The sequence below is a fragment of the Mirounga angustirostris genome, unplaced genomic scaffold (genome assembly GCF_029215605.1).
Source record: "Mirounga angustirostris isolate CCGP_5_RB_7025 unplaced genomic scaffold, mMirAng1.0.hap1 SCAF_2, whole genome shotgun sequence".
NCBI classification, from domain to species: Eukaryota; Metazoa; Chordata; class Mammalia; order Carnivora; family Phocidae; genus Mirounga; species Mirounga angustirostris.
The window spans coordinates 79,750,113-79,776,768 of NW_026991710.1; the positions used below are offsets into that span (position 1 = coordinate 79,750,113).

Below are 26,656 nucleotides of genomic sequence, written 5' to 3' on the forward strand. Positions count from 1 at the left end.
TAAAGATGATCCTCTGATACAAATTCTGAAAACAGACTTACAGAAAGGATCAAAAGTACATGTTCTGAAAACAACATAGGAATGTGAGGAGAACTAGGTGAGGGGAACCATACTATCCTTGCAACTCTTTTCTAAATCTAATTCTATTCTAAAATAAAAAATTAATGTTTTAAAAATCTAATACTCGCATAACTTGGTTCTTAGAAAAATTTACATATAAAAAGTAAAGATATACAATCGAAAAGTGAAAGCATACAATTTTTTAAATGTACATTTTTATATAAATAAAACTATGAGAAATATTGTTTAATGTAAAGTAATTGCTTAAATTTAAGTTTGAAGGAGTTTCTACAGTTTGTAAACATTACTATAAGTTTTATTTTCTATATAGATGTTTAAAGCAATCTATTGTTGCTTAAGTCCCAAATGGACTACTTACTCTTACAGCAAATGAGTTCACTAGAGTCAGAACCTTTTAGAGTGAAAAGGTGTTCCTTTTAGGCTGACAAATTGAAAATATTCAGTAAAAAATTCGATGTGAATTTCTTTTAATAAAAAGAATAGGGCCATTCAAATTATTTAAAATTAGGCAAAGTCAAAGTATAATTCTAAATACAGCAACAGCATAATCACATTACAAAATACAACAGTTTTATTCATATAAAGGTAGTAATATAGCTATCACAATTTCTATCCTCAAAAACAGTATACAAAGATGAATTATACACGGCTGCTTCCTTCACTCAAAGAATCTTAGAGTATTACATAGAAAAGTAAATATGGATTTCTTTAAAAAGCAACCATTAATACATGTAACATCTTAAATGCAGCAAGATAATGTTTTCACATGCATTATCTCATTTCTTATATAATACTGTAAAGTAGGAATTATCATAACTCCCATTTTATAAATAAAAAGGCTCAGAGAAATTAAGTTACTTTTTAACATCCACACCTAATAATAACAGATGGAGCATAATTTCACATTCATATTTTCTGATTCATAATCCCCATGGTCTTTTTTTCCCCATACTTCAAAGCTGAAAGCAAGGTCTACTTGATTTACACTATAACATGTATCTTGTTTTACAGTAACACATCACTTACCAAGGGTCATGTAGTCAACTAGAATGGATACATGAAATAAAGTCTAAACATCAGACAAAAGCAAAAGATACCTATGGGTAAGTATAAGAAATATCCCATAGGCAAAAAATTAAGATTGTGGGGTTTCTTCACAGTCAAGTACTTGAAATCTTCATTCATCTTCTGTTTTCTTATATTTTATTTCCTAACCCAACAATGTTTTAGTGGTCTAAACTACATATAATCCTTCCAAAAAAAAAAAAAACAGGAAACTGCAGGCTCTCTCCTAAAAATCACACATTTAATGGCAGGTTTAGTGTGTGATCTAATTGGTGGGGTTGAGAGTGTTGTAGGGGTGGAAACTATAGAGAGGGCATGGTATCAGAAACATTCAAGGCATTTGAAGACCAGAACAAAGGGAATAGATCTAAGAACAATCTAATCTTGCCAAAAGTCTCTCTCTGGTCTAAAATGGCTTTGCATGGCCCACTTAGACTTGCCTTGGCTGTTGCTCTGTAATACCTGCAAGGTGCCTACTAATACAAGATACCACAGCCCTCTGTACCACCAACCTCTGCCCTCTTCTCTAACTAGGGTAAGACATGAGGGTTAGTGATGGAATGTGGCCCACAATGTCAAGAGTACACCAGGAATGAAGGTCCATCCTGATGTATGTGGTATTCCTGTTTAATTGCAATTAGATATTCTGGTTTATTTCTGCTATAATAGACTTAGGGTAATAGACTATTTGATGGATTTACAGACCAGGGAAGTATACTTTCTTGGACCTGACAATAGAAAGCCATTTAATGACAGAGAAGAGTTGCAGAAATTTTCATTTCGCTTCTATAATGTCAGAACAAAATTGAAACCTTTTGTTTTCCTAGGATAACCTTCTAATGATGCACAGAAATCCCAAGTCATTATAAACTACATTACTTCTAGATAAATCAGTGACTCTGTAAATATAGGACTATCTACAATCTCAAAAGACCCAGGGTATCTTAAATATCTTCCAATTACTCACTGAAGAGGGTGGGATGTATCATGACTCAGAGGTTTTATGCACAAGAGTGTACACAGATAACAGTGCATGTATGGCAGGCTATCAATGCTGGAGGTCCTTTCCAAATGATAAACAGGAGTTGGAAACATTGCAAAATACACTAGTGTTTGTGCTTTTCAAAAAGAAGGAGGTGAAGTGCAAGTTCAGTGGAATGATACATAGTTTAACTTGAAAGACAATGCTACCTAGTCCAGCCCTCTTCAAAACATGCAGCCAGCAGTGTATAAAAATGGGCCTCAACATGTTCATACTATTCATGATTTCTGTTCTGACTCTGCCTCAACTGCCTCTTATTATCTTCACCAACCTAATATTGATCTTACTAGATTCTGAACTGTTTCCTATCTTTCCTACTTAAAATCTAACCCCACTCTTCAGACCTGATAATCAGCTAGCTTTGAACCTTCCTGCCCTCCTTATCTACATTTCAGATGCTGCCTTGGCCACTTTTATGCCTTTACCCTGGTTGTCAAGGCAGCAGCTCAGCTCTGAGAGCAGGACCATATAAGTGGTTGCAAAGTCCTCAGAGCAGGGACTGTATGGAAGTGAACCGTGTTCAGCTCAGTATTCTGGCTGCTGAGATAAGATGCTGATATGGAATCAGGGGTTCCAAATTAAGAACTAAAGGCACTAAATTAAAAACAAAAAGAATTACCATACTGATCAAATTCTAAGTTTCACAGTGATACATTTATCTGTGGGGTCAGTTTTGAATATCAGTATATGCTGAACCTTTCTGTAATAGTGATCCCAGGATTACAACGTCTTCAAAGCCAGAGATATAGCCTTCTTTGAAGTAGGAGATCGTTATCATTCACTGAGTTTCCCTTCCTTGAGATATGCATGAGGCAAAGGAAAATTAGAGATATAAGGTAGTAAGTTCTCTTATAAAAACTTGAGGGGCGCCTGGGTGGCTCAGTCGTTAAGCATCTGCCTTCGGCTCAGGTCATGATCCCAGGGTCCTGGGATCAAGCCCCATATCGGGCTCCCTGCTCAGCGGGAAGCCTGCTTCTCCCTCTCCCACTCCCCCTGCTTGTGTTCCTGCTCTCGCTATCTCTCTCTCTGTCAAATAAATAAATAAAATCTTTAAAAAAAAAAAAAAAACTTGATCAATCTTTCTTCAAAAACAAAGTGGGGGAATGGGTTAGCCCGGTGATGGGTATTAAAGAGGGCACGTATTGAATGGAGCACTGCGTGTTATACGCAAACAATGAATCATGGGACACTACACCAAAAACTAATGATGTAATGTATGGTGAGTAACATAACATACATACATACATACATACATACATACATACATACATACATACATAAATAAATAAATAAAAGCTCTAAAGGAAGACTATCATTTATGAAAATCCCAGAATAAAGCACTGGAAATAACCATGAGAATTTCTGGAAAGTCTTGACTTAGTTTCATAGGATCTATTATTCTGACAAGGTATCACATTTTATTAAAAGCTAAAGCTAAAGATGTGGCTAAACACTTAATCTTGTCTAGGGGTATGATGTGTGTTCATGGGACATGACTTGAGTTCCTTACATCTTTTCTAGCAGAACCAGATTCTTTGTCTGGAAGTCAATGTTTTCAATCCTTGAAAATATTTCAATCTTGAGGATGGCTAGAAAGCTGCAAGCTCCTCTAATGTGTAACATTAAAATAAGGGAGGCTGACTAGGAATCAAAACTTAGGGTTTATACAGAATCAGAGAATCTGATTCATTGTCAGAGGGGATGGGGTGGGGGGATGGGCAAAATGGGTGAAGGGGAGAGGGAGATACAGGCTTCCAGCTATGGAATAAATAAGTCATGGGAATAAAAGGCACAGCATAAGGAATATAGTCAATGATACTACCTTAGCGTTGTATGGGGACAGATGGTAGCTACACTTGAGGTGAGTATAGTATAATGTATAAACTTGTAGAATTCATATTTTCTGATTCATAATCCCCATGGTCTTTTTTTCCCATACTTCAAAGCTGAAAGCAAGGTCTATTTGATTTACACTATAACATGTATCTTGTTTTACAGTAACACATCATTGGGCGCCTGGTGGCTCAGTTGGTTAGGCGACTGCCTTTGGCTCAGGTCATGATCCTGGAGTCCCCGGATCGAGTCCCGCATCTGACCCTCCTCCCTCTCATGCTCTCTATCTCTCATTCTCTCTCTAATAAATAAATAAAATCTTTAAAAAAAAATCATTACAGTAACACATCATTTACCAAGGGTCATGTATTCAACTAGAATCAACACACCTGAAACTAATGTAACATTGTATGTCAACTACACTCAAATTTTACAAAAAAAAATATATGCCTTGTGCTTTATTGACTTAGGACAGGAAGCAAAAAGAAGTTATTCATTAATTCAGTTCAAGATCTGACAAGTGGGGTCACAGCAAATAGCTTAGTTCAACAGGGGTCATGGTAAGAGTTTAAGTAGCATAGGTACTAAAAGCCATTACCCAGGAAGAAAGTCAAGCATTAAGAATTGAGAGGTACTGTCAAATAGGAGGAGACAAGATTATGAGAAAATTATAAGGACAATTCAGCTATCCTTAACAGCATATTCCCACCCACCAAAGAGGCCACTGAGCTTAAGGTAAAATCCCTACAACTACCTTGTACTCTAGTGCCTCAGGGAATTTCTCCAGCTTCTACTTCCTACCCTCCAATTTGAATTGACTTTCTATATAAAGGTACACCCACCCCATCATAAGCAATCAAGCCAGATTCAGTCTCAACTTAGTCCTGCCCCATCTTATAACTCCTATACAGATGGAGTGCCTCCAGATCTGATTTACCTTAGAGGGAAGGTCAGAAAACTGCTACTACAGACCCAGCGCTCCAGCATTTCTAATCTGGAATATTAAAGAAACTTGTCCTGGTCTCCCTTCTGCCCCTCTCTCCCCTATGCAAGTCCACCCTTACCACTGACAAACATTTCCTAAATAACTGATCTAATCAGATAACTCCCTGATAAACTCTTCATTGACTTCTTTTTGCCTGTACAATAAAGTGCACAGTTTGTAGACTGGCATTACGAAGTCATTCTTCTATCTCAATCCAAACTGTACCCTGAATAAATCTATTCCATCTCTATTGCCACAATTACCATAATCTTCTATTCTTGCCCTCTCCATTCTAGAAATGGAGAAATATCCATTCAGCAGAAATATCACATTACTCCCCTATGTAAAATGCTTTATTGCCCTAAGAACAAAATCTGAACTTCCTACTAAGGCCTATAAAGCCCTACCTGATCTGGCCTCTCCCTACCTCTCAAATATCATGTCATACCATTCATTCTCCTTTCTCACTGAACTCCAGCCCCAGTGGCCTTCTTTCAACTCCTTCTCATTCCCATCTCAAAAAACTCACACATGCAATAATGATTCTTGAACACTGAATATTGAAAAATAGTAAATCTGTAAAATTTAAATCCTAGTGGAAAGATAACTTTAGAATTAACTATTACAGAACATTTAAGGATGTCAGAATTGTTCCTTTCCAAATCATTGATATAAATATACATTGATAAAAATTTCCCTTTACTGTAAACAGGCCAAGCAGATCTTTAGTGGAGTTTAATCCTTTTATTCATAGAAATTCTTAGAAAATATGAACTAATACTCTATTATAATAAGAAAATATCCAACATTGACAAGTAGAAAAAGATGGTGGGAAAATAATACTGAAAAGCAAATGTTTGTAGTATATTTAATTCAAATATCTATCAGATTTTTCAATCATTCATCAAACATACAGTGTTCCAAGAAGTGGAGATACCACAGTGAGCAATAAAAACAAAAATCTTTGCCCTCTCACAGCTTACATTCCGGGAAGGTATAAATCATCCAGTTTATATATACTATAGTGTAATTTACAAACAATATGCCCATTTTAAATGTACATTCCAATGAGTTTTGACAGATCCATTAATTCTATAACCATTAAACCAGAAAGCCATAATCAAGACAGAAAGTATTTCTATCACCCCCCAAAATATCCTTGTACCACTTTCCAAACATCTTTCCATCCAGGCCATAGACAACAGCTAACTTGTTTTCTATTATTATAGATTGGATTTGTCTTTTCTATAGTTTTATATATATGGAAGCATATAGTATTTTTTTAAATATCTGGTTTCTTGTGCTCAGAAGAATGTTTTTGAGATTTACCATGAGGTTTTGTGAATGAGTCATTCTATGGGTAGTTCTTTCTTTCACTGAATAGCATTACATTACATGAATATCCACCTATATTCAACTCATTTATTGGTAAACATCTGAGTTGTTTCCAGTTTGGGGAATATTCATAATAATGAATAAATCTGCTATGAAAATAAGTGTATAAGTATCTGAATGTGTGTGTTCAATTATATTATGCAAATATCTAGACATGGAGTTGCTAAATTTTTCATTTTTTATGTGCTAGGATATTGAAATGCAATTTATTTTTGTATATTGACCCTGTATTGTGTGATCTTGATACACTCACTAGTTCTAGTAGCTTTGTTGTAGGCACTCATAATATTTTATTTCATTAGATTAAAGGAAAAAGGGAAAATAAGAGAATGATTCTGTCCTTGGGTTCATCATGGGTGTTAAACTTACCAAATCAACACATGATCAATCATAATCAACGGTTATCAAAATTCTCATGTTCCTTTTAAATATATTTTGTTTCAGTATAAAAATGAAATAATTTGAAAAAATGGCAAAATCATTTTGGGGCAAGGGTAAGCAATGGCTTAAATGAACATAGAAATAAACTCAAAAACTGTTAGAAGTATGTCAATTTGACTGAGTTAACTTAAATGAATGTATATTAGTCAGATACAATCCAAAAGAAAAATTTTACACATACTGTGACTTTAAACTTGTTATATTTTTATAAAAGAAAATAATACATTATTTATTGAATAGCATGTATTTATCATTATAAGAAACACTATAGTAAGCACATCTCCTGTACTGTTGAAATTCTCACAACAAACTACAAGATACTCCTCATTTTAAAGAAGAGCCTTGAAATAAATAATTTGTTTACGGGCCTACAACTAGCAATGTTGGAGCAGGACTCAAACCTAAGTCTGACTTCCATAAAGTCCATGCTATAGTTTTTCAGTGTAGAGGCAGAAAAGGCATGTTTTAAAAATATACAGTATCGAGGAAAAACTCTGCTTTTTTATATAATATTAAGATGAATTTAACAAATCAAAAAACCTGTAAGTCCACAATAAAAGTAGCACTGTGAATTGTGTAAGACTGACGAATCACAGACCTGTACCTCTGAAACAAATAATACATTATATGTTAAAAAAAAAAAAAAAAGAATATAGTAGGAAGGGAAAAATGAAGGGGGAGAATCAGAGGGGGAGATGAACCTTGAGAGACTATGGACTCTGAGAAACAAACTGAGGGTTCTAGAGGGGAGGGGGGTGGGGGGATGGGTTAGCCTGGTGATGCGTATTAAAGAGGGCACGTCCTGAACGGAGCACTGGGTGTTATATGCAAACAATGAATCACGGAACACTACATCAAAAACTAATGATGTAATGTATGGTGATTAACATAATAATTCTTTTTTTAAAAAATGCAAAAAAAAGGTAATATATTTCATTTTTAAAAGAACATATAAATATAGACCTGCACCACTATCCAAGCTCTCATTTTTTGAATCCAAATATTTAAATAATGACTTGCCAAACACCTCACCCAAAATTCAGTACTTAAATAGCAACTTGCTATAATCAATATGCAGGTGCATATGGCAAAAATATGCCCTGCACAAATCTGGGCACAGCATTTAGCATGGGCCACAGTCTTAGCTGTTGTGCTGATGAGATCACTCCTGTTTTGTTTAAAGTACAATGACTTTATCTTCCCACCTCCTCCCATGCTCTCCAGCCTTAGTACTTCACTGGTCCCAGATTTTGCTTCTGCCCCATGGCTAAGGATATAATCAACCCAGACAATTTAGATATTTTTGGTATCTATAACACACTATTTCACTGCTTACTGACATTACAGAACGTATTTTTTGTAAAATAAAAAGTTATATGTGATATAGAGCAGAACTATTATTGACTACACACAAACATATTAATGAGCTCAATAAATATTGTTTTTAATTAAGTAACTGCTGTTTTAAATGCCTTACAGAAATCCTTGTGTGATTGGTACATAGACGTTTAAGTGTGTTTTATTTGGGAAACTGATGTAGAATTTTGCATGAACCGGATGTATTATCTTTTGTCCTTAACAGAATAGAGGTTGCTGCTACCTAAAATTTGCTATCCAATATGTTTTCAGGAATGGATTCGATTGATTGAGTGATTGAGTGATTTTATAATTTCAGGTGTTTTTTGGTTTTTGGGTTTGTGGGGGTTGTGATTTGTTTAAGTTTTTATTTAAATTCTAGTTAGTTAACATAACTAGGTTCATCACTCACATATAATACCCACTTCTCATCACAAGTGCCTTTCTTAATACCCATCACCCATTTAGCCCATCCCCCACCCATCTCCCCTCCAGCAACCCTGTTTGTTCTTCTTTTTTTTTTAAGATTTTATTTATTTATTTGAGAGAGAGAATGAAAGACAGAGAGCATGAGAGGGAAGAGGGTCAGAGGGAGAAGCAGACCCCCCGCCGAGCAGGGACCCCGATGCGGGACTCGATCCTCGGACTCCAGGATCATGACCTGAGCCGAAGGCAGTCGCCTAACCAACTGAGCCACCCAGGCGCCCTGTTTGTTCTCTATTAAGATTCTTTTATGGTTTGCCTCCTTTTCTTTTTTCCCCCTCCCCCTATGTTCATGTTTTGTTTCTTAAATTCCACATATGAGTGAAATCATATGGTATTTGTCTTTCTCTGACTGACTTATTTCGCTTAGCATAATACACTCTAGCTCTATCCACATTGTTGCAAATGGCAAGATTTCATTCCTTTTTATGGCTGAGTAGTGTTCCATTGTATATACATACCACCTCTTCTCTATCCATTCATCTGTTGATGGACATTTAGGAATGGATTGATTTAAACGAAGGAGTTCTATAAAATGAACAACTATCAAAATAAACAACTTGAAAATGTTTTCCATATATTTCTGCTTAAAAATGACTACTACAATTTATACGGAATCTGGACATTTCCAGCTTGCATTAAAAGCTCTCCATTATTTCCATCTTCAGGGTTCTCTCAGTACTCACTAAAACAATCTCACTGGCCAGCTAGGTTACTCTGCCAGCTACTTAAATGTTATGCTTTCTACTTCAACCCAAAATGTCATTTGCTACCCTCCATCAATCTGTTGCCCAATATTTCCTTTAAGAGCTATCTCAATGTAATTTTATTCTTTTATTCAATAATTCTTTTAATCTACCATATGTTAGGGATTTAAAATCAATAAGACATAATCCCTGACCTCAAGAATGGCATGGTCTGGTGGCAGAAACAGATAATGATAATACAGCAATGATAAATGCCATGATTGAGGTATGTGTAAAGTACCAGGAGTTGAATCTCAAAGAATGACTGGAAATCAGCCACATGAAGAAAAACGGGGCATTCCAGGGGAAAGACTAGCTTATGCAGAGGGAGAAAGGCAGGGAATGAGTGGGAAGAATGGTAAGCTAAAAAAAACTGAAGATAGTTCAATATGACTAAAATAGAGGATACATAGAGAAGAATTGTGAAATGTGCATTTGGAGAAGTTTAGGGTCAGATTATAACAGCTTTGTATGTCATAAGAAGTATTAAAGCCCATTTCATTCAGTATATCCCTCTATTTCACATATACTCTATTTTTTAACCCTCACAGATTTATGTCATTCATTCATTCATTCAGCAAATGTTAGGGAAAACATGATGTATTTTCTCTAATTGTTTCATATATGTGATTTGTGTCTCCAATTAGAAGGCAAGTAAGTTTTTTTTTAAATATCTGAAGTCCTAAGGCAACTAGTGTAATGCTAATCATACATTACTCACTTCAAGAAATGTTTCTTGAATTGAAATATTAAATAATTATCAGGTTATTTAAAATCATTAACCTAGCTTTTATTTTGGCAATAATCCTAAATTAGCAAAAGATAAATAACACATGCAAAGAATTATAGTGGCAAGAACTATAAAGTCTCTCCTTTAGGAAAAAACAAAACAAAAACTCTAGCTATTCAATAAGAGCTTATCTCTCTGCATTCCATTTTAGGTAAGCTTCCTGAAAGACCCAGCAGCCTATATTCAGAGATCCTCTTCTTTACCATCCAACCATTCTTAAATCCACTGTCATCTGCTGTCTGCAACTTGGGCCATCAGAGTGCTTTGCTAAAATAACCACTGATTTCAAAATTCTGCAAGGTTCAGTGGATCATTTTCAGTTCTTATCTTTATTTACCTATCCAAAGTATGTAACACAGGTGGGAACTATCTTCCTCTGACTCCTTTGAGATCACTCCTTCCCCATTTTACTCATACTGGGGTTTTTTTATTATTGATTTTTCCTTGTTTTTATTTAAATTCAATTAGCCAACATACAGTATATCGTTAGTTTCAGATGCAGAGTTCAATAATTCATCAGTTGCATATAACACCCAGTTCTCATCCCATCACGTGCCCTCCTTAATGCCCATCACTCAATTACCCCATCCCCCCGCCACCCTCCTTGCCTCCAGCAACCCTCAGTTTGTTTCCTATAGTTAAGAGTCTCTCATGGTTTTTCTCCCTGATGACCTACTCATACTGTTTTTAATCCTCCTTCTTTGTTTCTTAGATTCCCCTTCCTCCACTTATTCATCACACATGGTCTATCTTCAGGTTCAATCCTTGCTCCTTATGGATTACATAACCTAACTAATTGCTAAATCTTCAGTTCAGATTTTTCTGTTTTCTGACTACCTTCAAGACATTTCCACCTATACAACAAATAGATGCTTAAAATAATCTGATTTCCCAGTACTACACATCACACACATGTGTGCACGTACACGTACACACACACACACACACACAGAGGAATGTTTTCTATATTCTCTCTCTTCTCTCCAACTCTACTATTCATATAGTACTCTAAGTAAGAAATTCAGCAGTCATCCTTAATACTTCCTTCCCACTCATCCTCCCACATAAAATTAATCACTAGATAAAACCAATGTTAACATACAAATATATGTCATTTTCCCCTCATTTCTAGGCTCATTTCACTATCTTAATACAGGCATTCACAATGTGAATCACTACGCATCACCTTATGACTCCTTCTCTCCCTTTCCCCACATCCCATACATTTGACTCATACTTAACTGTCCTATTTTTCTAAAATCACAAAGCTGTTTCCTGCTTAAAATATTTACTGGTTCATCATCACCTACAGATAAAAATAAAAACTGCTTTCCTCAAATTTTCATGGCTTTGCACATTCTCTTTGCCTGCAAGGTTCTATTCCATCCAGACAAATAACTACCCATCCTTCAAAACATAACCCAAACATACTTTGAAACCCTTTCCTGACTTCTGCCATCCTCTAAGAAGAAACAATGAGTTTCTCTCCTGAAGTCCACTGTACCTGATTTGAATATTGTAAATTTTTTACATTTTTGTATCTTCCATCAAAGTGTGAACTCCTTAAAAACCTCTGTAGTATTCATCATCTTTCTACCCACAACATGGAGTAAGTATTCAATAAATATCCATTAAAAGAGTAATAGTAATATGTATAACTTAATGAGTGTTAACAAATGTCAGATAGTGTTAAGCTATATGTGTGTATATATGATTACACCTCATTGGATTTTCACAATAACATTTTGTAGATATTATTCATATTTTAGAAATCCAGAAGGAAAAATATTTAAGCTTAAAGTGGCAAAATAACTTGCCCAAGGTCACACAACTACTATATGATGGAGCAAAAAACTGCCGTGTGATTCTAAAGCCTGAACTCTTCACCACTAAATCAGTAATAAATCTAAGAATGCTTTATTTATTTATATAATTCTTAAAAATTTACCACAAATGAGTGACTTCAGTACATAAGAGTCATTAATAATAGTACAAACCATTTTACAATTAGACTTGAAAATATCAGACGCTCTTCCAAAGATAATCACTGAGCAATAAATAAATGTTTCCAAACCTGTTACTCACTCCTTTTCCCACACGTAATTTTGTCCATTAGTCTTTTAATAATTCAATCCTTTCCTCCCATTTTGACACATTTTCTTTCCTCTTTGAAACCCATAATTTAAAAATCGGAAAAGTTATCTTAGAAAATAAAAAAAGTGAGCATTCCAACTTTTAGGTACAGTAGCCATTATGCAAACAACTAATTTGTGTTTGGGGGAGAAAAACACATTTGTGTGTAAGTCTTTCTAAATCTTTGTTTATCCTCAAATTCAAGTTCTTTGAGGCCACCACTACATATTACTAACTGCAGTAAATTGCCAAGTACTTGTTATACTGGCAACCAATCAGGTAATTTAAGAAATATTAAAGACTAGCAATGATAAGTGAAAAGGTAAAATTTTTGCATCATAAATAAGGAAACAATCCATCCATAAAAGAAAACCATTAGTAATGATATATTGACAAGCTTCAAAAAATAATCACCAAATCTATATATTGTTTCTGTCTCTTATGTCCTTATTAATGTTTATAAGCATATTTTTACTTACTTGAAACTACACCTTTCTACTCGAGTGCTAGATCTACTTATGATCTACTTACAATAAATAAATTATTTTTAGGTAATCTACTAATCCAGAGAAAAACCTAGTTTATAAGTTACACCTTTCAATTGTAACTTTTAAAATTCTAACAGCTTTCATAAATTTATATCAATAAATGAAGAGAAATGACAGCTCTATAACTTATTTTGTAACCCAAATTCAAATAACACTTTAATATACCTACTGCTAAGTTATTTCCATTTAGCAGAACTTACAAAAATTAAAATTTCCACTTTAGGTTTACTCAGAAGAACTACAAGGCAAATTTTCAAATCTTGCCACATAATTTTTAAACATTTGTTTTAATGAATATGGGAAATGAATTAGTAGTTTACGTCCATAAAAATCCAAAATATTGGCGCCACCTACTGAAATTTTACTCAGTTTTTTAACTGATAAGAAGCTATTATAGGAATTCCATAAATTTTGTATTTCCAAATCAAAGAACTTCAACAGAAACTATTGTTAAATGTCTTTGTATATTAAGGACTTCATTAGTGTTAAGGAAGATACTAAAAAGAATTTCCATTGTCAAAAGCAAGAAAAATTCCTGTGGAAAATATTCAGGTTGAATAAAAGTTAATTTTGTGTTTTTTAACAGAAGTTCTCAGTAGAGCACCATAATATATTCAAAAGATGTACTGAAACAACACTGCATATACAACAGAATTAGATAGATCTCAAGAATATGATAAATTTTTTAAAACTTGCAATTGTTCATTAAAATATTATATTCATATTATATTTTGTTGTATCATCAGAAAATGCTTAAATCCAAAGACACTAGACTACTTATTTAATTATTTTACTGCTTTAAAACATTCTTCTAAGGCAGTTTAGAAAAAAACCTAAGAATTCTTTCTCTAAATTCAAATTTTTAAAATAAAACTGCCCATTTTTCAGATCTGTAATCAATTTATTCAAAAAGCATTAATAAACATTATCCTCACTCCACTAACTATAGATATATCAAAAAACAAGCAGAATGAAAGATTCCTATCCTTTAGAAACAATGGTTCAATTGCGTACATAAGATAAGCATTTTTTTAAAGATTCCATATATAAGAAATAATGTTATTCAAATTAATCATAAATCAAAAAAAAGCAAAGCAAATTTGCAGAACTTTTACAAGTCAACAATAAAAAAGATAATCTATTTTAAAAAGGGCAAAGAGTCTAACTAGACATTTCTCTGAAGAAAATATACAAAGGGCCAACAAGTATATGAAAAAATAGTCAATATCAATAGTTTTTAGAGAAATGCAAATCAAAACCACAATGATATACCACTTCACAGCAACTAGGATGGCTATAATCAGAAAGATAAACAATAGCAAGCATTGCAAAGATGTGGAGAAATTGAAACCTTCATTTTACACTAATGTAAAATAGTGCAGCTGCTTGTAAAATAGTTCCACAAAAAGTTAAAACATAAGATTTATGGTATTATCCAACAATTCCACTCTCAGGTATACACCCCTGAGAAATGAAAACATATACCCACGCAATGACTTATATATGAATGTTCATAGCACAATTATTTTTATGCTCATTCTTATGCTTTCGTTTAGCATAGTATTATACTTATTTTTATTCTTAACCAAAAAGTATAATCGACCCAAATGTCCATCAACTGATAAAATGGATAAACAAAATATGGTATATCCATGTAATGGAATATTGAGCTATAAAAAAATGAAATATTATACATGCTACAACATGGAAAAAATGATGCCAAGTAAAAGAAGTCAGTCACAAAAGGACAAATATTGCATGATTCCATTTATATCAAATGTCCAGATAAGCAAGTCTACAGAGCCAGAAATAGATTAATGATTGCCTACAATTGGCAGGACTGGAATAAAAAAGGAGTGACTGCTAGTCGGGGTGAGTTAACTGCTCTAAAATTGATTGTGGTGATGGTTGCACAACTCTGTGAATACTCTAAACCATTCAATTATGTACTTTAAATGGATGAATTATGATATGAGAACTGTATCTCAAGAGAGCTGTTTTTAAAAAACAAAGCAAACTATAGAAATGATCCCTGAAGTGCCATGGTGAGTGCTGTGAATTGTGTAAGACTGTTGAATTACAGACCTGTACCTCTGAAACAAATAATACATTATATGTTAAAAAAAAAAAAAAAAGAAGATAGCAGGAAGGGAAAAATGAAGGGGGGGAAATCAGAGGGGGAGAGGAACCATGGGAGACTGTGGACTCTGCGAAACAAATGGAGGGTTCTAGAGGGGAGGGGGTGGGGGGATGGGCTAGCCTGGTGATGGGTATTAAAGAGGGCACGTACTGAATGGAGCACTGGGTGTTATATGCAAACAATGAATCATGGAACACTACATCAAAAGCTTATGATGTAATGTATGGTGATTAATATAACAATAAAAATATAAAAAACAAAGCAAACTTCTAAATTCAAACTGGCTGGGTGAGCATGGAATGCAGCCAGAGACCGGGTAGATGGGAGTGATTGACTGCTTTTCTCTGGAGGCGCACTGAGGAGTGCGGCCCAAGTTCTTGGCTCTTCCGGGTCGGAGATTGGGAGGCCGCCATTTTCACTCTCCTCCAAAGCTGTACGGAAAGCTTTCAAGGAACAAAAGCTCCCGGGAACAAACCCGAGCATATTACTTAGCTCAGACCGCAAGGGCGGGGCAATTCCACCTCCAGCAAAGACATTTGGGAACCATGGCAACAGGCCCCTCCCCCAATAGATCAGCAAGAACAGCCAAGACCAAGTTTACTGATCAATGAGAATGGCAGAACTCCAGCACTAGGGGAATACTGCACGTAGAATTCATGGCTTTTTTCCCATGATTCTTTAGTCTTTCAAAGTTAATTTTTTTTTTAACTTTTTTTTTTTTGAATTTTTCTTTTTCCTTTTTCAACCAACATCTTATCAATCCTTTTTTAAAAAATCTTTTTTATTTTTCATTTTTAGAATCATATTCTATCCCTTCATAGTAGTTAACCTTATTTTTGGTATATATATATATATATATATATAAGTTGTTCTCTCTTTAAAATTTGGGGATACAGTTTCTTCTAACAGACCAAAATATACCCTAAATCTCTAGCGTATGGCTTTGTTCTGGTCTCCTGCCTGATCACATTCTCTCCTTTTTTTTTTTTTATCCTCTTCTTTCTTTTTTCAACCAACTTATCAATTCCTTTTATAAAATCTTTTATAGTTTTCATCTTTACAGTCATATTCCATCCCTTCATCGTATTAACCCTTATTTTTGTACATATGTAAATTTTTCTTTCTTTAAAATTTTTTTAAAAATTCTGTTTTCTGTTTTAAAAAATTCTTCTGTTAGAAGAAAGTGCCTCCCAAAATACGCCCAAAATCTAGTGTGTGGCACTGATCTGTGCACCAGCCTGATCATATTTGATCATATTCTGGGTTTTTTGTTTGTTTGTTTGTTTTTGTTTTTATCTTTTTCTTTTTTTTTCTTTTTTTTTTTTTCTTTCCCTTTCTTTTCCCCCGTTTTCAGGTCTCTTCTGATTTGTTTAGTGTGTATTTCTCTGGGGACGTTGTTACCCTGTTAGCATTTTGTTCTCTCATTCTTCTATTCTCCTCTGGACAAAATGACAAGATGGAAAAAATCACCTCAAAAAAAAGGACAAGAGGCAGTACCGACTGCCAGGGTCCTAATCAATACGGACATTAGTAAGATGTTGCAACTAGAGTTCAGAATGATGATTTTAAAGATAGTAGCTGGGCTTGAAAAAAGCATGGAAGATATTAGAGAAACCCTTTCTGGAGAAATAAAAGAACTAAAATCTAACCAAGTCAAAATCAAAAATAAGTGCATTTTGAAATAAACTCTAAATGACAAGGAAAAAAAGTATATGTTGAGAAACAAATCTGACAAGACTACACCCTCTCTTCTGGTATGTGTTAATTTCCCCTTCTACAGAAGTAAAGGGAAGGGAATGCCCTGGATTAGCCAGACCTAGAGAGTTCAGAGAAAGAACTTTGTAAAGATGTGAAAACATAAAAACCATAGAGGGAAGCCAAAGCCTAATATGCCAAAAAGAGGAGTATGAATGTGTAAATATAAGCCAGAAATCTGAGTGAGATCGAGGGAAACAAGAGAAAGAGCAATGGGCTCCATATAAGTAAAGAGCAATCTAGAGAGTTTTAAGGAAGCACTACCTATAACTAATCTTTATGTACCATCTATTGTAGGAGTCAGTGCATCAGCTGAATTTAAAGAAACAAAAAAATGGAATGAAGCTAGTCAGCCTATCCCACACCAAATTTATCAACTTTCCCAAATCATACTTCTTGCAACTGCTCTTAAGTTGTGGGAGAGGGACTACAAAATGTTATGTTCCAAATCCAGTCTAACAATCATTGAGAAATTACCATTTAGCATTATATAAGCCAAAAAAATTAGATTTTAAAAAATGGAAAAAAACTCCATCTTCCCTTGTTACCTCAAAATGTAAGTTAAAAATTTCTCCATATTAGAAGCAGATATTTGAAGAGACAAAAAAGCATTGAGAAATGCCATGTACAATTAAGATCCTATTCAACTAGTTCATTCATCTTAAGACCTTATTCCTCATACTATTTATAGGGTAAAGAAATGAAAAATTATTTTATTATTACTATGTAGGTCAGGATAGTCTCATGGAAAAAGTTGTGGGAAAAAATCACTTTGAACAAAACATTTATTAGTTTTATATTATACTATGAAGAAAATATCATGTTCATATTATCTCCTTTCATTATAAATGTTCTTTGATACCTCATATATTCTTACTTTATCAAAACTGTTTTCACAGAGTTGATTTTTAAAGGAAAAGGAGGCAAACTACATAAAGTTAGAACCACCCTTGCATCCCTGGGATAAATCACACTTGGCCATGGTGTATGATCCTTTAAATGCACTGTTAGATTTTTTATTCAACAGTTAACATTTTATTAAGGATTTTTACAACAATGTTCTTCAGGAATATTGGCTTACAGTTTTCTTTTCTTGGAGTGTCTGCCTGGTTATGGTATCAGGGTGATGCTAGCCACATAAAATGAGTTTGGAAGCATTCCCTCTTCTACTTTCTAGAAGAATTTAAGGATTGGTATTAAAACTTCTTTGAATGTTTGGTAAAATTTACCCATGAAGATATTAGGTCCTGGGCTTTTCTTTGTTAAGAGATTTATTACTGATTCAGGCTCCTTGTTACTGGTCTGTTCAGGCTTTCTATTTCTTCCTAATTGTTTTGCTAGGTTGTATGTTTCCAGGAATTTATTCATTTCTTGTAGGCTGTCCAGTTTGTTGGTATAGTTGTTCATAATAGTCCCTTACAATCCTCTTTTTTTCCTCCTGAGGTATCCAGTGAAATGTTTACTCTTTCATCTGATTTTATTTATGAGTCTTTTCTCTCTTTTTCTTAGTCTATAGTTTGTCAATTTTATCTTTTAAAACACCAATTCAAATGTTTCATTCTTTTTTGTTGTTCTCCATTTGACTCACTTCTGCTCTAATCTTTATCATTTCCTCCCTTTGGTTAATTTGGGCTTGGTTTGTTCTTGTTTTTTAGTTCCTTGTGGTGTAAAGTTAATTTGTTTGATATCTTTCTTCTGCTTTAATATAAGCATTATTCACTAAAAGTTCCCTCTTAGCTTTTGCTGCAGTCCATAGATTTGGTATGTTGTTTTTGTTTGTTTCAAAATACCTTTTAAACTTCCTTTTGATTTCCTCTTTGACTCAATGATTTTTCCTTTTACTTTCTTTTTCATTTTTAAAGGACTTTTTTCATTCAAGTGTAATTAACATACAGTGTTATATTACTTTCAGGTGTATGATGTAATTCAACAATTCTATATATTTCTCAGCACTCATCAAGTATATTCTTAATCCCTTTTTACCTATTTCACCCATCCCCCCACCCACCTCCTCTCAGGCAACCACCAGTTTGTTCTCTGTCTATAAGAGTCTATGTTTTTGTTTCTTTTTTTAATTTGTTTCTTAAATTCCACATATGAATGAAATCATATGGTATTTGTCTTTCTCTGACTTAATTTCACTTAGCATTTAACTCTCTAGGTCCATCTATGTTGTTGCAAATGGCAAGATTTCATTCTTTTTATGGCTGAGTAATATTCCAGTGTGTGTGTGTGTGTGTGCATGTGCATGCACGTGCACGTATTGTATTTCTTTTTCATCTATTGATAGATACTTGTTTGACCCAATGATTCTTAAGAGAATTGTTTAGTTTCTACATATTTGTAAATTTTCCCATTTTCTTGCCATTCCTGATTTCTATTTTTATTCCACTGTGATCAGAAAAGATACTTGGAGTGATTTTGATGTTCTTAAATCTGTTAAGACTTGTTTCATGACCTTTCATGAGATCTATCCTGGAGAATATTCAGTGTACCTTTGAGTAGACTGTGTATTCTGCTCTTGGGTAGAAATTTCTGCATAGGTCAGTTAGATCCATTTGGTCTATAATATTGTTTAAGTCAGCTATTTTTGTATGGATTTTCTGTCTGGATGTTCTATCCATTATTAAAAGTGGAATATTGTAGACCCTTACTATTTTGTATTGCTGTCAATTTCTGCCTTAAGATCTGTCAATATTTGTTTTATATATTTAAGTATACTGATACTGAATGCATTTACAATTGTTATATCTTTCTGTTGAAGTGACCCTTTGATCATTATATATTGACCTTTGCCAAAAGAGACATTTTAAATTTAAATTCTATTATTTCTGACATACATATAGCCAACCCAGCTTTCTTTTGATCATCGTTTGCATGAAACACCTTTTCTCATCCCTTCACTTTTGGCCTATGTGTGTCTTTAATTCTAAAGTGTGTCTCTTATAGACAGAATATCACTGGATCTTGTTTTGTTTTTTTTTTTATACATTCAGGCACTATAGGCCTTTTGATTGGCAAATTTAATGCATTTACATTTAAGGTAATTATTGATAAGTGAGAAATTTACTATTGCCATTGTTAAAAATTGTTTTGTGTCTTATAATTGTTTAGTCTTTCTTTTCTTCTCTTGTGTTACTTTGTTACTTGATTTGATTTGTTTTGGTTTTTTTTCCCTTTCTCTTTTATGTACCTATTACAATTTTTTTTTCATGATTAGCTCAAGAGTTGCCTAAAATATCTTGTAATTATGACCTTCCATTTTATTTTGATAACTTCAACCACATATAAAAACACTAATCTTTTATTACTTCCATATACACATACAGTTTGTACTCTTGTAGACAGTTTCTTTTTATACTGTGTACCATTAAAAAATATTTTTACCTATTGACTTTCACATTAAGTTAAAGCAATTTACAAGTCATCTTTACTATTACATTCACCTATGTATGTTTATATATTTACTTTTTTTTAAAGATTTTATTTATTTGACAGAGAGAGACACAGTGAGAGAGGGAACACAAGCAGGGGGAGAGGGAGAAGCAGGCTTCCCATGGAGCAGGGAGCCCAATGCAGGGCTCGATCCCATGACCCTGGGATCATGACCTGAGCCAAAGGCAGAACCTTAATGACTGAGCCACCCAGGTGCCCCTATAGATTTACTTTTACCTATGAGATTTCATGCTCATATTTAGCATGTTTTCATTTTAATTTGAAGAAATCCATTAAGCATATCTTGTAAGGCAGGTCTAAGAGTAACAAATTCTCAGTTATTCTTTGTCTGGGAAAGACATTTTCTCTCCATTTTTAAGGAACAATATTTCTGAGTATAGTATTCTTATATGGAAGTGGTTTCTTTCAGTATTTTGAATACGTCTTCCTACCCTCTACTGGACGCAAGCTTTCTACTGAGAAATCAACTTATATTCTTGGGAAACAGTTTGGGGAGGGGAGAGTCTTAGATGTGATGAATCACTTTTCTCTTACTGCATTAAAAATTCTCTTTGTCATTGACTTTTCACAATTTAAATATAATGTGTCAGTGCAATCTTTGGGTTGATCCTATTTCAGGACCTTTGAGCTTCATGAATATTGATGACCACTTCCCTCCAAAGATTTGGGAAGTTTTCAGACATTATTTCTTTCTGTTCCTTTCTCTCTCTTCTCCTTCTGAGACTCCCAAAGTGCATATGTTGATTCTTTCATGATGTCCTATAAATGGTGTAAGATTTCCTCACTCTTTTTCATTCTCTCATCTTTTTTATCCTCTGATTGGATAATTGCAAACGAACTTTCTCTGAGTTGACAGATTCCTTCTTCTACTTGAATGAGTCTACTATTGAAGCTCTCTATTGCATTTTTCTTTTCATTCATTGTATTCTTCGGCTCCAGAATTTCTGTTTAGTTCTTTTTTTGTGATTTCTATCTCTGTTAAACTTCACATTTTATTCAACTCTTGGAGCTGGGTCCAGTACAGGAGTATACTTGCTGCAGTGTTGGTGCTGGTGTCCAAGATGGGTACACATACAGCTGCCACAGAGCCAGGGTCTTGGGTGTGTACATAGTTATGGGACATGAGTGGCAGCTCCAGCCCTGGAAGAATGGAGGAACTGTGATGCCTCCTTCTCCAGGGGGAGGCACAATGGCATGGACTCCAGGCAGCTCCATTGGCTGGCTTAAGCATCAGTGAAGACTACAGGTATCCTCAGTAGCATAAGTTTCAGATGTCCAGAGTGGTGACAAGGGCTGCTAGTGTCCTCCTCCTCTCCATTCATGCATGGTGGGAAATTACACATTGGGATCCTTCTTGGCATCAAACTATGATGGACTGAGGGATGGTGTGAAGCAGGTAAAATGCCTCTTAAACTTTTCTATGTGGCCATCCTGAGTTTTGAGCTCCTAAGGGTTTCTGTAGCTTCTTTATTGTACTCTAAGCTCTCCCAGAGCTATTTTCATCAGTATGTAGTTGTTTATTGTTTGTTACTATTTTTTTATGGAGGGAAATAAGTGTTGGGACTCCTATTTCACCATCTTATTGATGTGACTTCCAGAAAATACTTTATGTTTAAAAGATTCATTTCCACTCTTTGGTCTCAACCATAGAAACAAGATAACAAAGGGGACTCATCATTTGGAAAGCATCACAATAAGAAGTACACATTATTCCACTACTATGGCCCTCAGCCCTACCACATCTTCAGAAGTAGACCTGTTGCAAATGTTGCTACCCTGCCAAGCAGAAGAGAGAGAATAACTGGAGTGCCAAGGCTAAAAGATGAAATACCACTAGGACTGGTCAAACGAGGTCCCCAAAAGTTGTATACCACAGATTCAGGCATGGATTTTGTGAAGAAACAACACCTACACCCAAGAAGGCAGCTGTTGCACCATCTAGTTCATCTTAAGGATTTCAACAATTAGTCATACAATAAATGTTCTGGTTTAAAACAAAAACAAAAACAAAATACCTAATTTCCTAAATTCCAGTTTCCAGTTCCACACATAAGGAACTTGGATATTGCTACTCCTCCCTAACAAGTAGAAACCTGAATAGAATGTAAAATCAAACTCTTTTTAGATCCATGAGAGATCAAAAAACACAGGACAAACCACAGCCCACAAGATTGGAGAGACAGACAAGTGAATACAGGTCATCACAGCTTACCATAGCAGAGATTTAAAAGTAGAAAACACTGTGGAAACCAGTGCCAGTATAGGAATACCAAAACTATAACTGAAGAACTGCTGGAGTCTCAGTGCAGACAAGTCTAAGAGTTAAAAACTCCATGGGCCCCATCATAGGGGAGGACTCCATAATTCTAATTTACTTCCAGGAGCTCAACTAGGTTCTCACAGTAAATACTGGAGAAAAACCCTTTCACGCATCTGGCAGGGGAAGAGGGAAAGGAAACGTTTTTGAAATATACCAGAGCAAGCTCTCATGAAAATCAAACTAACCAGAGCCCAACCTACTAGAGAATTGTCAGTACATAATAGACCTAGGGAAGTGAAATGCCCAGTTCCAGGCACCTCTAGCCTTCCATATATAAGACAAAGGAAATACCTAACTCCAGCCCACACTGGCCATTCTAACCCAGCTAAGAGAGGAAAAACTGAGAAACACTTCTGAAGTTCAGAGTCCAGTTCAGAGGCACAGGCTCCCTAAGACACTGAGAGCTAATCATAGAACTATAGAACTCTTCCCCTTCCCCATACCTTACCACCATATTATAAAAGGCGTATTTACAACAGTTCCTTTACCTAATAGACTGAATGTTTATATCCCCTGAAATTCATGTTAAACCTTTTCTCCCAATATGATGGTTTTTGGAGGTTTCACCTTTGGGAAGTGATTAACTCATGAGTGCAGAGCTCTGATGAATGGGATTAGTGTCCTTATTTAAAAAAAAAAAAAAAAAAGGCATCCAAGATAGCTCCCTACCCTTTCCACCATGTAAAGACACAGCAAAAAGATGACCTCTGAACCAGGAAGTGAGTCCTCAATAGAACTGAATCTGCTGGCACCTCATCTTGGACTTCCCACACTTCCAGAGCTATAAGGAATAAATTTCTCTTATTTATAAGCCATCCAATCTATGCTATTCTGTTCTAGTAACCTAAACAAATTAAGACATCCAGTTATTAAGAGAAAATTACAACAAATATTAAAAAGCAAAAAATTAGAAGAAACAGGGCAAGCACCAGAGCCAAACATGGCAGGGAGAGTGCCATCATCAGATGGGGAACTTAAAACAAGTAGGATTAATATACTAAGTGCTCCAATGAATAAAGAAAATAGAAGGCAAAAACAGATGAGAACCACACAAAAGGCAGAAAAAGAATGCATGATAAAAATAGGAGCAAAAAACAAGGGCATCAGATAGAAAACAGTAACAAATGTGGTAGATATTAATCCAACTATATCAATAATCCTTGAATGTCAATGGTCTAAATTCACCAATAAAACAGAGAGATTGTCAAAGTGGATCAACAAATAAGACCCACTATAAAAGATTTGTATAGTAGTCTTGCTATCTATAAGAATACCACTTTAAATATAAAGACAAATATAAATTGAAAGCAAGTGGAGAAAAACATACCATGCTAACACTAATCAAAACAAAGCAAGAGTAGATATATTAATTTTAAACAGTACAGACTTCAAAGCAAAGAAGATTATCAGGGCTAAAGAAGATCATTACATAATGATAAAGAGGTCAGTTCTCCAAGAAGACATAACAATTCTCAATGTGTATGTGCTTAACAACAAAGCAGCAAACTATATGAGGAAAACTGATAGGACTGCAAGTAGAAATAAATGAATCCACTATCACAGTTGAAGACTTCAACACCCCTTTCTCAGAAATGGACAGATTAGCAGGCATATAATAATAAATATAATAATAATATAATACAATATAATCAGTAAAGACATAGTTGGAATCAATAACACCATCAATCAAATAGATATAATTGATATTATTTATAGCAATAAAAGCACATATGAAAATCTAAGTTTCCAACTTAGGAAAATAAAAAAGAAGACCAAATTAAATTGAAAGTAGGCAAAAAAAAAAAAAAAGTAGAATTAGAGAAGAAATCAATAAAATTGATACAGATATCAATAAAATTCATAAAAATGAATAGAGAAAATCAATGAAACCAAACTGGGTCTTTGAAAAGATCAAGCAAATCTATAAGTCTCTAGCCAGGTAAACTAAGAAAAAAAGAGAGGACACAATTACTAATATCAGAAATGAAGGAGGGGACATCACTACAGATCCCATAAACATTAAAAGAATAATAAAGGAATACTATGAACTCTATGCCCATACATTTGATAAGTCAGATAAATTGGACCAATTGCTTGAACGACTCAATCTTCCCAAACTCACACAAGAAAAAAGCAAATGATCCAAATAGGCTATATCTATTTTAAAAATTGAATCAGTAATTAATAACCTTCTAAAAAAGGAAAGTACCAAGCCCAGGTGGGTTCACCAGTATATTTCATCAAACATTTAAGGAACACATTATATCAATTTCTATAAACTCTTTCAAAGGATAGAAGCAGAGGGAATACCCCCAACTCATTCAATGAAGCCAGCATAAGCCTAATACCAAAATAAAAACATTACAAGAAGAGAAAACTACAGACTATATCTCTCATGGTTCTAAATTAACACTTTTTATACTGTCTGAGATTTGTAATTGTAATTCTATAAAATCAATTCTATTGTATTATTCTGTTACTGCGTCTCTTCATTTCTAGAAACAATATTTCTCATTGCTGATTGATATTCAGGGGAAGACCAAGGAAATCAAATGCAGAGAAAATTCTTAGTGAATAGTCACTGATTTTTCAGCTGAGAATTATTTATCCTTTTCTAAGTGATCCATTTTAAAATGTTTATTCTATAATCTTAAAGGTTTTTTATTTACTTGAATATAGTGAAAACACAATGTTATATTAGTTTCAGATGTACATCTAGTGATTCAGTTTCTCTATACATTAATAGAGTAGCTATCATCTGTCACCATACAACATGACAATATCATTAACTATACTCCCCATGCTGTCCCTTTTATTCTAATTTATTCATTCCATAACTGTAAGCCTTTATCTCCCATTCTTCTTCACCCATTTTTCCCAACCTCCTATACTCCTTTCCTCTGGTAATCATCAGTTTGTTCTATGTATTTTTAGGTCTGATTCTGCTTTTTGGTTGTTTACCTATTCATAAGTTCTATTTTTTAGATTTCACAAATGAGTAAAATCATATGGTATTTATCTTTCTCTGATTTAATTCACTTAGCATAATACCGAGTCCATCCATGTTATTACAAAAGGCAAAATTTCATCCTTTTTTATAGTTGTCTAATATTCCATTGTTCAGGTTCTCATGTTTAAATATAATAATATATTGAAGGGGAAAAAAAGTCTATGGTTTTATTTGCCTACAAGTTCCAAAAGATTAAACTGAAACACACCTATAAAAAAATGTAATGAAGGGAGGGAAGGAAAGATGGCAGAGGAGTAGGGGACCCTATTTCAACTGGTCTCTGGAATTGAGCTGGATATCTACCAGACCACGCTGAACACCCACAAAACCAGCCTGAGATGTAAGAAGATCTGGATCTCTACAAACAGAATATCGCAGGTGGTTGGTTTCGAGGTACGAAGCAGGGAGCTGTGATTCCTCAGGAAGATATCGGAGGATAAATAGCAGCGGAAGGGTACCTGGCCATGGGGATCCTGCACCACCAGTGAGTGACAACCTCACGCGCTGCGGACGGGGCACAGACTCGCAAAATGATAGCAGCGGGGAAAGGATTTTAGGGCAGCCCCCGGGGCGGAATCCCGGAGCGGCGGGGTCGCACCTGCAAACTGGGGGCGGCTGGCGGTTTTAGAAGCACAAAGGGCAGAGACGGGCTCCGACCTGGAGGCAGGACTGGGAGTGCTGCGGAGGGGTGCGCAACCCAGGACGCTGCAGTTTATAGCAGCACGGACAGAAACAGAGACAGTGTGGCCTGGAGGGCTCACTGAAGAACAGACTGCGGTCTCTCTGCTCTGAGGCAGAGGGTTGGAAACGGTATCTTCTGCTCTGACTCGTGGAAGAGACGCAGAAAGCCACCACGGAAAGCCACCAGAGAACAAAAGCCTCAAAAACTGATTCCTGCTGAGCCCATCCCCTGCCACGGGGGGGCAGGGCAACTCTGCCCAAACAGGGTTGCCTGAATAACAGTGCGACAGGCCCCTCCCACAGAAGACAGGCTGGGAAAACAAGAGGCCAGCAACCCTAAGGTTCCAAGAAAACAGGTGCATCTTGTTTGGATTCCGGTCAATAATTTGGACTCTA

At 34.9% G+C, this 26,656-nt stretch overlaps 1 protein-coding gene and 1 pseudogene across 1 annotated transcript in view; one reads left to right on the forward strand and one right to left on the reverse strand.

The window, feature by feature from the left end:
• The window catches only part of LOC123848888 (large ribosomal subunit protein eL37-like), a 52,925-nt pseudogene extending 30,724 nt beyond the window's left edge, over positions 1 to 22,201 (forward strand).
• STPG2 (sperm tail PG-rich repeat containing 2) overlaps positions 1 to 26,656 on the reverse strand; it is a 325,579-nt gene that overhangs the window by 253,032 nt on the left and 45,891 nt on the right. The window lies entirely within an intron of this gene.